The 15,671-nt window shown below is 35.1% G+C and overlaps 1 long non-coding RNA gene across 2 annotated transcripts in view; it reads right to left on the bottom strand.

Moving 5' to 3' along the window:
* Positions 1 to 15,671, bottom strand: part of LOC140692020 (uncharacterized) — an 89,341-nt gene that overhangs the window by 1,435 nt on the left and 72,235 nt on the right. The window contains exons 1-2 of one of the 2 annotated variants that reach the window (XR_012067617.1): positions 5,435 to 5,613; positions 1,155 to 1,269 (exon numbers count right to left, since the gene is read on the bottom strand). This is a non-coding gene — a long non-coding RNA (uncharacterized lncRNA). Of the gene's footprint in view, positions 1 to 1,154; positions 1,270 to 5,434; positions 5,614 to 15,671 lie in introns of those variants that run through there. The other variant, XR_012067618.1, reaches the window with a different exon arrangement.

Below are 15,671 nucleotides of genomic sequence, written 5' to 3'. Positions count from 1 at the left end.
ATACTTTCACACCTGGTAGCATTTGCCCCTCTGAATTCCCACCCCTTTACATTAGTTCTTTTTTTTCCTTCTCTCTTCTTCCCTAAGATCCACCCTTTCTTACTGGTCTGTCTTCTTTTTTTAAGTTTCTTTTTTTCTTTCCCTCTACTCAATTCTCATACTTTCTCCTCAAAACGTGAAGTATTTTGAAGGAAAGTCAAAATGTTTTTAAAATATACTTCAAAAATAAAATTTATTTTTTTCCACCAAAGATGTAATGCGTGTTCATTCTATAAATTTGTAAAGCACATAAAAGATAAAAATACTAATAGTTTTATTACTAGCGATATCTTGGATTATTTCTTCCGTATTTTTAATATGATGTTAAAAACAAACAAAAATAGCTGAAGTCATATTCTATGAATGTGAAGTTTTTTCAAATTAAAAACTGTCATTATCACTTTCTAATTTCAAAAGTGTGCATGTCCAAAACTATTCTGTTTATCTGAAAGCCTGAACTTGAGGGAAGTATTTTTTTCATCTTAAATAAATTCTATATATTATTTAATAAAAATTCATGTATCATGTTTGTATGGCATTGGCAGAAGAAAAGGAAAGTAAGGTTGTGTGTTACTTAATGCTAATTGTTGATAAGGAATTGTTCCATATATTTTCTAAACGAATTCACATTTTATACTAACATCATGTTGTAATATTTACTTTAGAATTAATGGATCTATTTTAATAGTAAATAGTGAAATACTCTTACTGTTCTTCACATATAAAGAAACTTTCTATGTGAGGCAGTCTTTTGATATATAGGTAATTTATTATCAAGGTATATAGAAAGAGAATTCAATAACAGCTATATAGGGCATTTACAGTATGGTTATTAACCGAGGTATGACAAAGAAGGTCACTGTAAGGTAAGTTTGAGACATCATTATATTTCATTCAGTAGAGCTGACCTAGAAGACTTTTAAAAGCAGAGTATGTCCCTATGTCAGTGGTTAGGTGATTCATTAAAGGAAAACTTATTCCTCAGCCTCAGTTTAATGTCATCTTCTGGAGGACTGTCCCTTATTTGACCCCCATATCAGAAGTCTTTTTCCATCCAAAGACCTAAATAGGGTTTGGAACACAATGATGGGCTCTTCATTTCAGCCACTAGTTACCATGCCTCTTTGTCTTTTGACTTTAATCCCATCTCTCAGCTTCTATATGTCTGGCTCAGTAGGTTGCTGAGCTTCATGCTCTCTTGCTCATATCCTTTTACAGATTTTTCTTTTCCTGAACAAAGCAATAATAAAAATAGTTCTGGAATTTATTTTTGCCAGACATTACTTCCAACTACTACATTAATCAGAAAGTATCTTTACCTCTGTTATATCCTATGTCTTAGTATTTCTCTGAACCTAGATTACAGTTTTGAATGCCGGCAAGGCACTTAAAGCTTACTTTCATAGACTAAGGACGTTTGAGAAGGAGATCTGCTGGTTCTGAATAAAAGCTGTCTGAAGCTTACAAAACCCATAGACAGGGGTTTTGTAACTTCTTTTACCAGAAGCCTCAAGACCAGGTGAAAATTGTAGGTTAGAAATTTTTAAACATTTCTTTCTTTCTAAGAGTTTTCAAAAAAAATTTTTTTTCCAAATAGCATTTCCACTCCATATTGAAAGGTTAAAAAAACAAAAATAAAACCAAAAACTCCCCTAGTCCTAAATGACCTAGTAGTTTCAATTTCTTCTTTCCAGGAACTCAAATTTCAGTCGATTATCACATGATCTTCCAATATAGATGTATGAATCATGAAGGAATAAAAACTGAAAGCTACCAATAAAATCCCCTGAATAATTCTGGATATCATCCTATCATGTTGACAGTAATCATTGGGAACCTTGCAGAAAATTCTCTCATTTGAACTGCAGAGTACAGGTCATGCTCCAGAGAGCATGTAAATGCAAATATGCTTACGCAACCATCTTAATAGCAGTGGGATAGAGATGCTATATGCTTCAGATGAGAACATTCACCTAAGTGATTGAAGTTTATAATGTCAAATTGCCCCAAACTATAAATAAAATTTGGGAGTAGATGACATTTGCTTTTGTTATTTTCTGTTTGTCTTGTTATACTTAAGTGACCAAGTACCCTTTTTAAAAGAATATTCGTTACCAAACATGCTAAAAACCAAACCAAACAGTCTTTCTTCATCTGAAATATCTGCACTTACTATGTGAACTTTTTCTGATAATATAAGACATGCATCACTGCTTTCAGTCCCCATCAGCGAGGTGAGTCAGGGTGAGCTTGCTATTCGTGCCACTAAGTGAAGGGAACAGTTGCACCAAGGAGTTTATTTATTTATAGTCAGTCTGCACTCTTTACAGGCAGTGAACAGTCCATTGAAAACCTCTGTAACTGGTGCATTATTCAGTAACTAGTTCCCTTTCCATTTTGTAGTTATTGTCTGTCTATAATGGCATTGGATTTTTAGCTCCATTTAAAAAAAGTTACACTATGAAAATTAAATAATGACCAATACAATGTCCTGATATTACCCACACTGTATCTTATTACATTGAAAAATATATATCTCCTATAAAAACTCCATTCGATGGAATATTTTGTTGTCTTAAGCAATATTCTGTATACATCCTAAGCAATTTTCCTTCTATCCAGAAATGAATGCCCAATCTATTGTATACAATGTTTTCTTTTCAGACCAAAATGTGTTTAATCTTATCTGCATTTTTATTCAAAAAGAAACCTATGAAATGGTTATATAAAATTAATACATGATTTTTATTAATATGCTTCCCATATTCTGAAATTCAGAAATATTATATTCAATATATTTCTCTTTTCAAAATTTTGTCTGAAATACAAATCCTTTATGCACAAAGTGCACACACTTAAGATATAATTAACACACTTCACGCTCTGAGGATGCAAATAACTATTGTCGGTTTTAATTAGCCAGAAGCAGACTGTGAGTCCCTGCCTAATACTGTCCTTGCAGATAGTCTGAGGAAACAATGAGGCTTTTGGAATTGGCCAGTTTCCAAAATTTGCATATTCTCTGCACAAAGATTCATTCATACTGCTCAAATCAAGGGTGCCATCCACCAAGTTGATGTGCAATGCTGTTTTTTATACACACAAAAACACATACATACCATACACAGATGCATATTTAGCCTCTGTTCCCCAAACTCATAAAACTGGGCAATTATTGAGTTAAAATCATTTGGAGCATTTCAAATTACAGTAAGACTTGAATAGTTTGTTAAAATGGGCAAGTTGTTCAAAACACCACAAGGCATCTAAGAGATCTTGGATAAAATACTGGAGTTAAAAAGGGAGAAGAAAGGTAAAAGTAATCAAAGTGGACAACTTCGTTTATTTCATAATTTTTCCTAGGACCAGACCTTAGACATGGGGTACAAATGGTAATATTTTCAAGTTATTACCTCTTTTGCATTGTGTATGATTTTCCAGTTGGCAGGACCATAAACGAAACCCAGAGTATGCACTAAAATACCATACCATACTTTAAAGTAATCTTGAAGAGTTAATTTGTTTTCTTTTATATCTGAAGATAGCAGATGGCATTCCTCCACTTACTTCTTTTCATGTTTAGGGAAAAAGATTTCTGATCTAATTGGAGATTTCCAGTTCTAATGCCTCCATGAGTTAAGCTTGAGCCAATATAGTTAAAGAATGAAATATTAGATTCATTTTTGAATTTCCTTGTTTTCACTGATTCGTTACTACTATAATGTCCTGTTAAATGTACTTTTAGTATGTTAATTATCATTAAGATAACCAACTGGCTGTTAAAAATTAGAGCAGTGTGGAATAAAAATTTTGATGTATGATTATGTCAAGTTTATTTATAATTCAGTCATTAAGAACTCAGTAATGGGACTGTTATTCAGCAAAACTAAATATTGTTCCTAGTTTCAGGTCTCATTGTATTTTCCCATTTTTGGTGAAAAACATCCTTTTGTTCTATTAAGGACTCGATTATGTCCATGAAAACACTGTCCCTAGATGTTTAATTCAACCCTTCAAATAACATAAGTCTAGAAAACAGCAGCTTTTTGGAGAAAGACTATCATCTCATTCGGGGGTGGCGGGTTATAGGGCATTTGGAGAAGACGTAGGACTTTTACTGCCTTGACATTTCTCTGACTGAATCAGACAATCTTGTGTTTCAGTCACAAAGATAAACATTGCAGAAATTCAGGGTATATATATTTGAGATGATTAAAGGCCATAGTTAAAGGACTCAGGGAGATGGCTCTAAGTACTTCTTGCCCTAAAATTCTGTGATATATAATATGTTTTGATATTATTATAATTAATACTAGGTTATATTATCCATACATCAATAATATATAATTATATTCACATATAAATATATTATATATCTCAAATATACTATTCTTTTAGTAAAATTTATAACTATGTAACATCCTTCAAACCCTCCCAAGCTCTTGTAGTCTGCAAAAACTTTCCTTGTAATTAAATCAAATCTCAGCAGATTTCCTCATTTAGAAGAGCCACAGCATTTTATATCAGAAAGAGACATATAAATCATATAGTCTCATCCTCTGAGTTTACCAGAAAGGAGGCTGAATCTCACAGGTCTTCCCAGGTTAATAGCTTCTTACAGGCAGTATCATAGCTCAAATCTATAGCTCCTGCTCTTTAAATCCACTATCTCATGCTGCCTCTTCTCATTTTCTTGCATCTTTTGAAGCTGTTAAATCTTTTTCCTACCTTTTATTCCTCTTTTAATTAAAACAAACAAATATATTTTAGACTCAATGATTGACTTTCAATACTTAGTACCATGATTTCCCAAATGAGGACTGAGAAGTTGCCTCCTTTGCTCTTGACTTTCCTGCTTTTACCAACTGCAATTTCTACCATGCAGCTTTTCTTGGCTGAAGGTACATTACTTGGGAAGGGTAATACAAAACTATTATTACCAATTAACATCCTAAATCAAATTATCTCTTCAGATTAGGTAAATATATTTATTTTCTATTACTGCAGAACACATTCCCACAAATGTATTATCTTACAGTTCCCATAAGTCAGGTTCCTGAGTTAACTGAGTTAGCTATGCTCAAGGTCTCACCAGGCTGAAATTAAAGTGTGGGCAAGGGACTGCACTCTCATGTGAAGTTTGAGGTTCTCTTCCAAGCTCACATGGCTTTTGGCAGAATTCAGTTCCTGAGGTTGTAGAACTAAAATCCTCATTTTTTTTCTGGGTGTCAGCTGGGGGTCATTTCATCTCCTTGAGGCCACCAGTCATTCCCCCGCCCCCCACATGGATCTCTCCACAACATGGCAGGTTTTTTTCTTCAAAGCCAGAAGGAAAATCTCTCACTTGCTCCAAACTTTTAGTTTCAGGAAAGGCACAGTCCCTTTTTTGGCTCACCTGATTGAGTCAGGCCCACTCAGGACCATCTTCCTTTTTATTAACTCAAAAGTCAATTGTTATGGGAGGTTAATTACATCAGCACAGTCCCTTCACTTTTGTTATATGACATGACAAAATTACAAGAGTAAAATCTATCATATTTCCAGTCCTTCTCAACTCAAGGGGAAGGGACTATACATGGCATATATACGAAGGGACAAGAATCTTGGGGATCATCTCAGAATTTCTCAGAATTCTTGTAACAATAATACATATTTACTTCACAATGAGGAAAACAGAAACAGAGAGTGACTAAAGGGGAAAGGAGAATAGAATATATATGCTTAGGGAAGCTGGCCTGAGACAAAATCTTACCTGTTGACACTAATAACCAAGTGCAACTCTGCTTTAAATAACTTTAGTTCTTTCATGAATCTTCTCTAAGTTCTTACCCTTGTTGTACTAAATGAATACTTATTAAAAGAAGGATATTTATAAGCACCCATTGTGTACTTTTACAAATTTATTTTATTTAACCCCTACAAAGACCTGGAAAAATACATTTTTATCATTTTGAGATTAGGCTTATACTATGCTCAAAGTATTACATAACCAGTTAAAGAAGTAGGCCTAGACTTGAACTCAGGTCTTAGGCTTGTAATTCACTACATTTCTATTAAACCAAAGGTCCCTGAACTTACTTGCTCTGTACACTGGGCTTCACTAGCACAGACAGGGTACTCCCAGCTTGTGGTGCAATCCTGCCCTCATGGAACATAACATGTAGTTGGACATATAGCCATCTCACAAGAAAACATACATAACAATGCCAAACAGTTTAAGTATAAAGTGAATACTACTTAAGTCACAGATATGTTTGTAGTATACTGAATTCAGAAAAAGAATATTGAAGAAAAAGTAAGAAAAAGAAATCTCTCTCTCTCTTTATATATATATATATATATATATATATATATATATATATATATATACACACACACACATACAGTTTTCATTCAGTCTTATTTTAGATATTAATGAACAACAGATGACTAGAATGAGATCTCTGTCCTTGAGAGGCTTATAATCCTGTAGGAGAGAGAGAAACAAATAGAAAGCATGACAGAACATGAAGAGTATGCCAATAGAGTATCCAATGTGGCAGCATTGAAGAAGGGCTAGCCCTGCTTGGAAGGGTACGAACAAATGTGTCTCTGCCAATCCTATGTCAGTATTTAATAGAAAAATACATTGTCACTTTAAGTAAATTAGCATGGGTTAGGGTTTATTTGAGAGCAAAGAAAAATATGTCCCTTTCCATTTTAGTTTCTAAGACAAGGGAAACATAATTAGAAATTAAACACTGAATGCACATAGGGAAGTATTCATCCAATTAGATGAAAATGAGTTGAAATGACTCAGTTTTATGACTGCAATGGAGAACACAGTAATCTAATGGTGACAATCTCATATACCAATCAATACACACATAATTTATATATAGTATGTATTATGTATATAAATAAATCATTCTACATACCAAAGGGTATTAAAGATTTTTAAATCTAAACACTGATCACTTAAATATTTTCCATGTTAAATGACAAAATTATAAAACTGCAGTCCTTGCTAATTGTACATTTTTCAAAGTCTGTTATACAGAAGGTCTTTAGTAATAGAAAGTCATATAAATTGTGTAAGTCAAATCAGAGATTCTGCTAAATGAATATGACAGAAGAGGGATTACAAGGAAATAAATGTACACATTGTTACTGATCCTAATGAGGCAACTCTATTTTTATTCTGCAAATGTTTTTAGCTTGTAGTTAATCATTTTGTGAAATTATTTTTTTCTGAAAGCTAAAAGTAGATGTTTTTCTCCCTTCTGACCATTCATCAATCTCATCTTATCAGATCACTATTTCCAGACTAGTCAAAGACAAAGCAGCATATTATATACACATTGTTATTACTACAATATAAAAATAAGTGTTTTGTATCATTTACAGAAATAAAATTTTACAAATTATATTTGGATATAATGAACTTGATCTGACCCAATAAAGGCTTGAGTAGTAAATGTACAATTCCCTCTTTGAAGTTTGAAGGAGTTGTTTAAAAAAACTAACCCAGGAAAGTAGTATCAGTTAGAAATTATACCCTAACTCAACAAGGGTTTCAGTGTTTTTACTTCTCATTTAACCTAACGTCTAGAATAGTACCTCAGAGTTCTCAATAAATATTTGTTTTTGTGAAGAAAAGAATGAATAAATGTGCTACTGGCTGACCAATTCATAGTGGGTTTTGGATTGGTTTAAAAAGCCGGGGATATCTTGGTTTATCTCTAAGCTTGGGAGTTAAATATATGGAGGATAATTACTTGTTCTAAAACAACACATTAGACCATTATATTGACAGTTTCTATTTCCATTGTTCATTTCTTATGTTCATAAGTTCTCAAAAGCAGCAGAAGCATAGAATATCAGAACTATGCCAGCTCATGAGCCACAGACCAAGGAACCAATGCGACAGTTGTGCCAACTCTAAAATATGTCAATTATAAATTTGGGGATCAGAATACGACCACCTGGCAAGTCTACTGGACCCAGTAGACACACAATGATTCAGACATTGGAGGGCAATTTATTTATTACCTGTCCTCTATATGCCCCCCAATCTAGACTGGGATCTATGCTAGCACTTTGGATATGTGGGTATCAATGTCAACTCATATTCTGGGTCCAACAGTCCTTTAAATGTTGAATATTCCCTTTTCCCCAATGTACAACTACACAAGCAAATGGTCATAGGTCCCTTTAGAGAAGGACTGGGGAATCAATACCATACACACTGGCATTTCAAAGTTCTTCTTCATGGAGGACTGGCATCCCCTTTAGTCAGTGGATCTTGGCCTGAGAATTTGCTTACATTCCAAAACTAGGATCATGACTTGCTATTGAAGCAGCTGCCTCAGCCTCATAATCATCAATACTTGATTATATTGGGGTGTATAGATTGGGCAACACCCTGTTTGCCCATTTAGATTGCCCCTGGGAATACTGTGTTCTATTAATCATCACTGTAGCTCTGTAGATCAGGTCCTATAGGCTACCGTTTTGATCCCGCCTATTACTACGGTATCATACCCACCTTGCTTCTGATGATTACATACCACTATTTGGCATCTATGATTTTGGGATTCTATCATATCCATTGATATCAAGGTCAGTTCTATAATAGTATCTCCTACTCTCAGCCAAGGACTTCAGAGGATAGCCATATCTGAGCTTCTCAACAAAACTTGTGCCCCAAACCAGTGTATTCCTTACCACTTTTGTCGGTGGGGTGTCTGCTGGAATTTCCTACAAAATATAGCTACCTGGAGGGTTTTCCTGATTTATATGGTATATATATATCAGAATGGCCATTTCTCTAATTCTTTCATTCTTTCCTCCAGTGTTTTCCAGGTAAGCCCTGGCATTTATACTTCACTCTGTGCAAAGTATTACTTTCCCCAAGCCTACAAGAGGCCACCTAGCAGTGTATTAGCACCATTTCCCATGGTCTTTGTGAAGATATTAAATCCTCTATTAGAAGAGAATGACCTTATCCTGATACACTCTTCCTTATCTAACTTTTTATTTTGTCTTATTTGAACCAATACCCTTGGGATCCAGTCCATTAACATATTCTGAGTTCATTCTGGTACATGTTGGCTAGATCCTGTAGCAATTTCAGCATATAGCCACTTGTATTCTTTAGAATGCCTAGCACTTCTTTAACTAGTTTGTGTTGTAACTTGACTCTAATTATTGGTCTGTTGGCCAGGGGATGTGGAGGTAGATCTTGAAGGGGCAAGGTATTGCCTTGGAGGGGATGGTCCTCTTGGTTGTTTTTAAGCAAAGTGATGGGATGCCTTCAACATGGAAAAGTGGGCTATTTTTGTAGACGCACAGTGTTCAAGGTGATTATAAGATTCTCAAGTGCACCAATGCAGATGTCCTCATCCCAAGTCTTGAGAATACAACCTTTCCCAATCAGGGTCCTGACTTTGATATATCAGATCTATCTGGGATAAGAATTCAACCTTCTGGAGTGCTGATAATCTTACAAATAACTACTGGGCCTGATTGTCTCCATTTTCTGCCCTCCAGGTTCAGGAGATGAGAGTCTCTTTATATGCTGCCAAGGAAATTCTCTGGCTTTCACACTTCACCTTATATTGCTTATTAATCATCCTCAGCTTTTCATTGTCTCTCTCCAGTGCATAGGTGATCCCTAGCACTGCCATGTTGTTAAAAAGTTCTCATAGTCTCTCTCACCACTCCCCCTCAAAACTCTCAAACACCTGGGACATCAGACCTTTCAGGGCATTCCCTTCCTTCAGCATTTCATCCCAGTTTATTACCGATGAAACGTTTAAGTGCTGTACAACAATCACATGCCAGGGGCTGTCAGTTATTCATGTGCTACCAGTTATCCATCACACTTAGAGTCTGTTCCCAGGAAACATCCTAACATCAATTCTTTTATGTTAGGTTCCTCTGGAAACAGATCCTGAGACTCTCAGAGTTGCTTGCAGGAGGTTTATTGGGTAACAACACTTATGAGTGGGGAGGGAAGCAGGGCTGAGCATTGGGAGAAGTAGAATTGTGAGGAGTTGCATCAGTGGTCTCAGCTGATCCTATAGGGAACTCTGGAGCTGGAATGGCCCTTCAGAGTTCTTCTGCCATGAGACAAGAAGGTCAGGTCTTTATGCTCCATTTTTGAAGTCACTGGATTTGAACTGACCCCATGGAAGAGAGAAAGTTTTCAGTGAGACAGTGATCTTTCACCGAGGTCAAGTCATAGAAAGAGATTCAGGTGAGAGCCATTAGTCACAAACTCTCCAAACAGCTGGGGTCATTACTGTGTCTTCCTGAAGGGAAGAGTTGAGTAGATCATCATAGTACACGCTACACGTTCCCAGAGAAGATCTGCAATTTTACAGGGACTTTCTGGAAGTCTTAGGCTTTAACACAATGGAATAACTTATGACAGAGGCTCTAAGAACAGGGGTAACTCAAAAGGAAAGAAAATTTTAGAACAGGTGGTATACTTGGTGGTCCTCAAATAGGTCACGATGTCCTGCTCAGCTCTGAAGCTGGCCAGTATCCCTGCTAGCTTTCTACATTATATAAACCCCAATATTGTGTAAAGTACAATACAAACCTGTGGCTGCCATTTGCAGGGTTTGTATTGGATTTGACCTGGATTTATATGAAAGTCTTTGATGGAGGAAAAAAAAAAAAAAGACCCTGATCTTGATTACTGTGCTCCAAAGAGCTCCTTTGCCTAGCCATCCGCAGCCAGACAACAGTGTTTAAAGCCACACTCCCAGTCCTCCTTAAAGAATTTCTTCTGCCCTTTCTGCTTGCACTTGCCATATTTCAACTCACCATGCAATAGCTGCTAGCTGCATGTAATGATTTTCTGAGAAATGATTATTAAAACGCCTGAGAGAGGAGATTATATTTTTAAAAAGCAAAACTCAGAAAGATTGATAAAATGGACAAACCATGCTCCTTCTGAATTGAATATGTAATTAAGAAATTAGATTTGTCCTTTAATGGAGCAAGGTGGCCCACCATATCTTAAGAACAAGTGGGAAGAGAGAAACAGAAGCTAATTTTAATGTGTGTGAATAATAATTAGATAGACGCCTAAATTGTCCCCAGAAAATTAAAAAAATTCTCACTATTTGCCTTTATTTTTTCTTAGTTCGAATAATATCTCACAAATATTAAGTAATTTGAAAAATCCTCACTATGGCAATATGGTTATTCAAGTGAAAAATTAGCACTTTAAGGGACTTCCAAGCCCACAATGAAATGTTTCTTATAACAATCTCCTCACCGTTAAATTGGATTCACTTTCAAGTCAGTCTCCTTTCAGGCAAAATTACCACATGTAATTAGCTTACACAGAGACTTGCTCTAGCCAAATTAGCCTGTCACTTTATATACAAAGTATATTCTAATGTGAAGGGTCAAAGACCCTCATAATTATAACTGCAAAAGATTTCTCTAATGATAATAATACCCTTGCCTTTAATGGGACTGAGTTTTAGTTTTAACTAAGGTCTAGCAAAAGCAGAGATAATGTATGGTTAAGGAATGGGGTGGGGAGAATTGAGTACCTTTCTGAAACAAACCATTCCTGACCTTCTTCTCTATGAATGATTTTATTCAGAATGGCTTGTTACAGATCATTCTTTCTTGTCCTTCCTATGTCATGAATAGTTTACAAAATCAATAAACAATGACTACAAAAAAAATCCACAGCAGTTTAAAACACAAGATTTCTTAAATTCCTGACTTGGACAAAAATTCCTTGGAAATAACTGACAGAAAGAAGCCGAGTATTTTGTGAGAAAAGCAATGCAAAGCACAGAGAAATCAGCATAGGCATAGTTGAAGGGTAGTAAATGGAAATAATATTTCTGAAGCAAGTCATACATTAAGTCGGGCGTGGGAGACACAAAATAAAACCACCCTATCAAGGCTGTGGAACTTCTACTTTTTCAGTCAACAAAGGGTAGCCCTTCTAAATGCTTTCTCCCTTTGGAGACCTGGAAATACTTGTCAAACAAGAATATATATTTCAAAACAGAAAAGGAGGAAACAGAAGTGGCCTCTATAGTTTGAATGAGAAGAAATAGGTAAATCTGAGTGTGACAGGATGCAGTAGAAACATCATTTGAGAGAAAGGAGTCTCTACAAGAATGAGATATTTACCAGGGGAAATATCTTGGTGGCAAATGGATAGAAGTGATTGTTTCTCATAATTTATCTCTGCTGCCAAATATAAGCAAAATGCTTGTATTCATGATGCCCCTGCTTGTTGAGAGAGCCGCACAACCTCAGATCTCTACCTCTGCATTCCATATATCACTCAGGCACAAGAGAAGCTAGTCATATGCTTGGTAGAAGCTAGTCACATGAGTATAATCTGTTAAAAAAGGGATACTGAAATTTGTTTCAATTTCTACATGTGAAAGGCAACGTTAGAAAACTACTAAAATGGGAAGGGGATTTTCAAAAGATATTGGGCAGCCACAAATTGCATAGTTCCTGTAGAGCAATAAAGATGATTTTCAGGTCAACAGTGAAGGAACAAGAACTGCGCAGAAGTCCAAGAAAACCAACAGTCCACCTTGAAATAGGAGGACAGAGGAAAATCAGTGGAGGCATAGTTGAAGGGTAACTATAAATGGAAATAATTATTTCTGAAGCAGGTCACACATTAAGTGGGACGTGTGAGACATGAAATAAAAGCACCCTATGAAGGCTGTGGAACTTCTACTTTTTCAGTCAACAAAGGGTAGCCCTTCTGAATGTTTTCTCCCCATGTTGATTCCAGAAAATATACACATTCTACAATCTTTCCATAAGAGTATATAATCAGTAAAATTAGAAAGTATTTAAATATACATAACTCCACTAGACTAAATATAAATTAAACTTTTCGTGATATACTTCATAGTCTTGTAGTGCCTTATAGTAATACAGTGCCTCACTGTAATCCTAAATTCCAACTACAGTATGCATGTGGAAGTCACAAGCAGTTCAACTTGAATGAGCACTGATTTTATAGTAACCTAACACACCCTGAGAATTGGCATTAGCTATTAGGATGTACTGCAGCTTCTGTACTAAGCATTTGCCTCATTCTTGTAACAAAATCCATTCGTTTCCATTTTTCATAAACTGGAAATTTCTCTAATACCATTTTAATTAAAATTCAGATTTTATAACATGAAAATGGCAAAAATTTGAATGATGCTAAAGGTATTTTAAATTAATTTGAAATGTTTTACTTTTTAACATTCTAGTTTGTCAATGCAGGGGATAAAGGTATGAGCATATTTAATTTTAATCATATTAAAACAAAAAAGGATATTTCTCCATAAAATTGTTAGAGCAAATTGTACATTTTCTTAATTTGAAAAATCTAAGCTTTATGCAACAATTCATTTTTCAGTAATTTCCATATCAAAAATTCAAATTTGATTTTTCTAGGAACTCTAGTGTATAAGTACAGCATAAGCATCAACTTGCATAATACAAAACTTATGCCAAATTTTATATAAACTCTAATTCTTACAGGAGGTCATATATTCTCAAGTATTACCTGCATTTAATTATGACTGAGGAGTCAAAAGTTAAAAGTACTACTGAGAGTACACTAAAACTAGTTTAATGTAGAACAAACAAAATAAAATTAGAAAAGTAGAGCAGAATTGGTTAATCTGATCTAGTGTAAGAGACAAAAATATATTTCCTCTAGCCAGTAACATTGTTTTACATTTCCTCCTTTCACATGTGCATTTATTCATTGGGTTGTTATTTTGCTGTTACAGGGTATTTCCATTTCACACTGGCAGAAGCCCAGGATAACACAGTAGATGGAATTTGGAACACTGTAGTTCAGGGAGGAGATCACTCAGGAGGATTCAATGGGTTTGGAATGCCAAGTAATTAAACACCTGGAGATGAAAAGCACTCTCCCTGGCTGAATTCTGGCAAGTGTGTCATTTAAATATTCATAGACTCATAACCAGGTCATGGGTATATAGTTTTGGAGAAATAACAATCCTGCCAACCTAGAGACTCTATTCCTCAAAATGTACAGAAGATAGAAAGTTTTATTATTGAATAAGTATATCCAGATTACAAAACCTCATAGGTAAGCCAAAGAAATTCCACCCCATTTATACAGCCAAATAGTCATAACCCATTATGTACATGTGTTCTCAAGTCCTCTCTAACAGGACTTAACACCATCATTTGCTACAAATTTTTTCATAATGTTCATTCTAAGTTCACTTGGGAATTACAGTAACCATTTGTTTTAGTTAATTGCATTTATCCAAAGGTATATTAAAACTTCTTATCTCTATGACAAGCAGATGGTTGTAGCTCAGAGCAAGGTGCCTAGCTTAAACTCCCACTGTGACAGGGAGCTAGAGGTGCTATCCTTGTAAATGTTTACATTTCAAAGGGATGACTCCCAGACACTTTAAAAAAATTCCTAGGCTCTAAACGCGGCAATAGGGTTACTAAGCCTCTAAAAAGATGTACATGCATATCAAAAGGTTAAGTCAGAGAAAGAATTGAACACCATAAGATTTTCATATAGAAAAGCTATAAGGAAAAAATAGGGTAGGGGGAAACAGTCTCTTTCCACTTTGGCAAAATGAAAAATTAAGTTTTTATTTATCCCTATAATGGATAAGATAACATGGCGCAGGCCCAGGGAAGCACCCTCTGCACTGTCAGTAGGCACTATCAGGGAATGAGTGGGAGTCCCTGTGGCTTTGGATGAATGACGTAGACTAGATAACACTGCAAAAGTTCAGAAAACTAAATTATTATTGGAACTAAAGTCCACAAAAGTGGACAGAATCTACATGCTCAACCTAAACAGGGTTAAATAAATAGGATCAAAAATCTAATATAATAATCAGTATGTCCAGGATATAGTTAAAAATCACTTCTTACATCAAGAACCAAGAAACTCATAATCTGAATGAGAAACAACAATTAACTGATGCTAACACTGAGATGAATCACGTTAGAATTATCTGAAAAGCATTTTAAAGCAGCAGTCATAAAAATGCCTCAACAATTAATTACAGATTCTCTTAAAACAAAGGAAAAATAGATAATTCCAGCAAAGAAATAGAAGTTGTAAAAAAAGAATCCAAGTGGAAATTATAGAACTAAAAAATGCAATGACCAAAATTTTAAAAACTCTACTCAATAGCAGACTAGAGATGGCAGAAAATACAATCAGTAAACAGAAAAGATGAAGATGGATCAACAGAATTTATTCAATCTGAACAACAGAGAAAAAAACAGACTGAAAAAAACGAGCAAAACAATGATCTGGAGTACAGTAACAAAAGATCTAACTTTTTATCAGAATAAGTGAGACTGAAAAGAAACAATGGCAGAAAACCTCCCAAATTCAGCAAAAGACATAAACTTATAGATTCAAGAAGTTGACTGAACTCCAAATAGAATACACTGAAACATAGCCATGCAGGATCCAGCACAGTCACACTTCTGAAAAATAAAGACAAAAAAAATCTTGAGAGTATCGTTAGCAAACATGGCAGAGTAGGTAGCTTCAAGAGTCCATCTCTCCACAGAAACACTGGAAAACCAAGCAAAACAGAACCAACTTTATTAGGACTCTGGAAAGCAGTCAA

Source organism: Vicugna pacos, chromosome X (assembly GCF_048564905.1).
Source record: "Vicugna pacos chromosome X, VicPac4, whole genome shotgun sequence".
Lineage (NCBI taxonomy): Eukaryota > Metazoa > Chordata > Mammalia > Artiodactyla > Camelidae > Vicugna > Vicugna pacos.
Note: the sequence above shows the minus strand (reverse complement) of the source record. Positions and strands in the feature narration are given on the sequence as shown.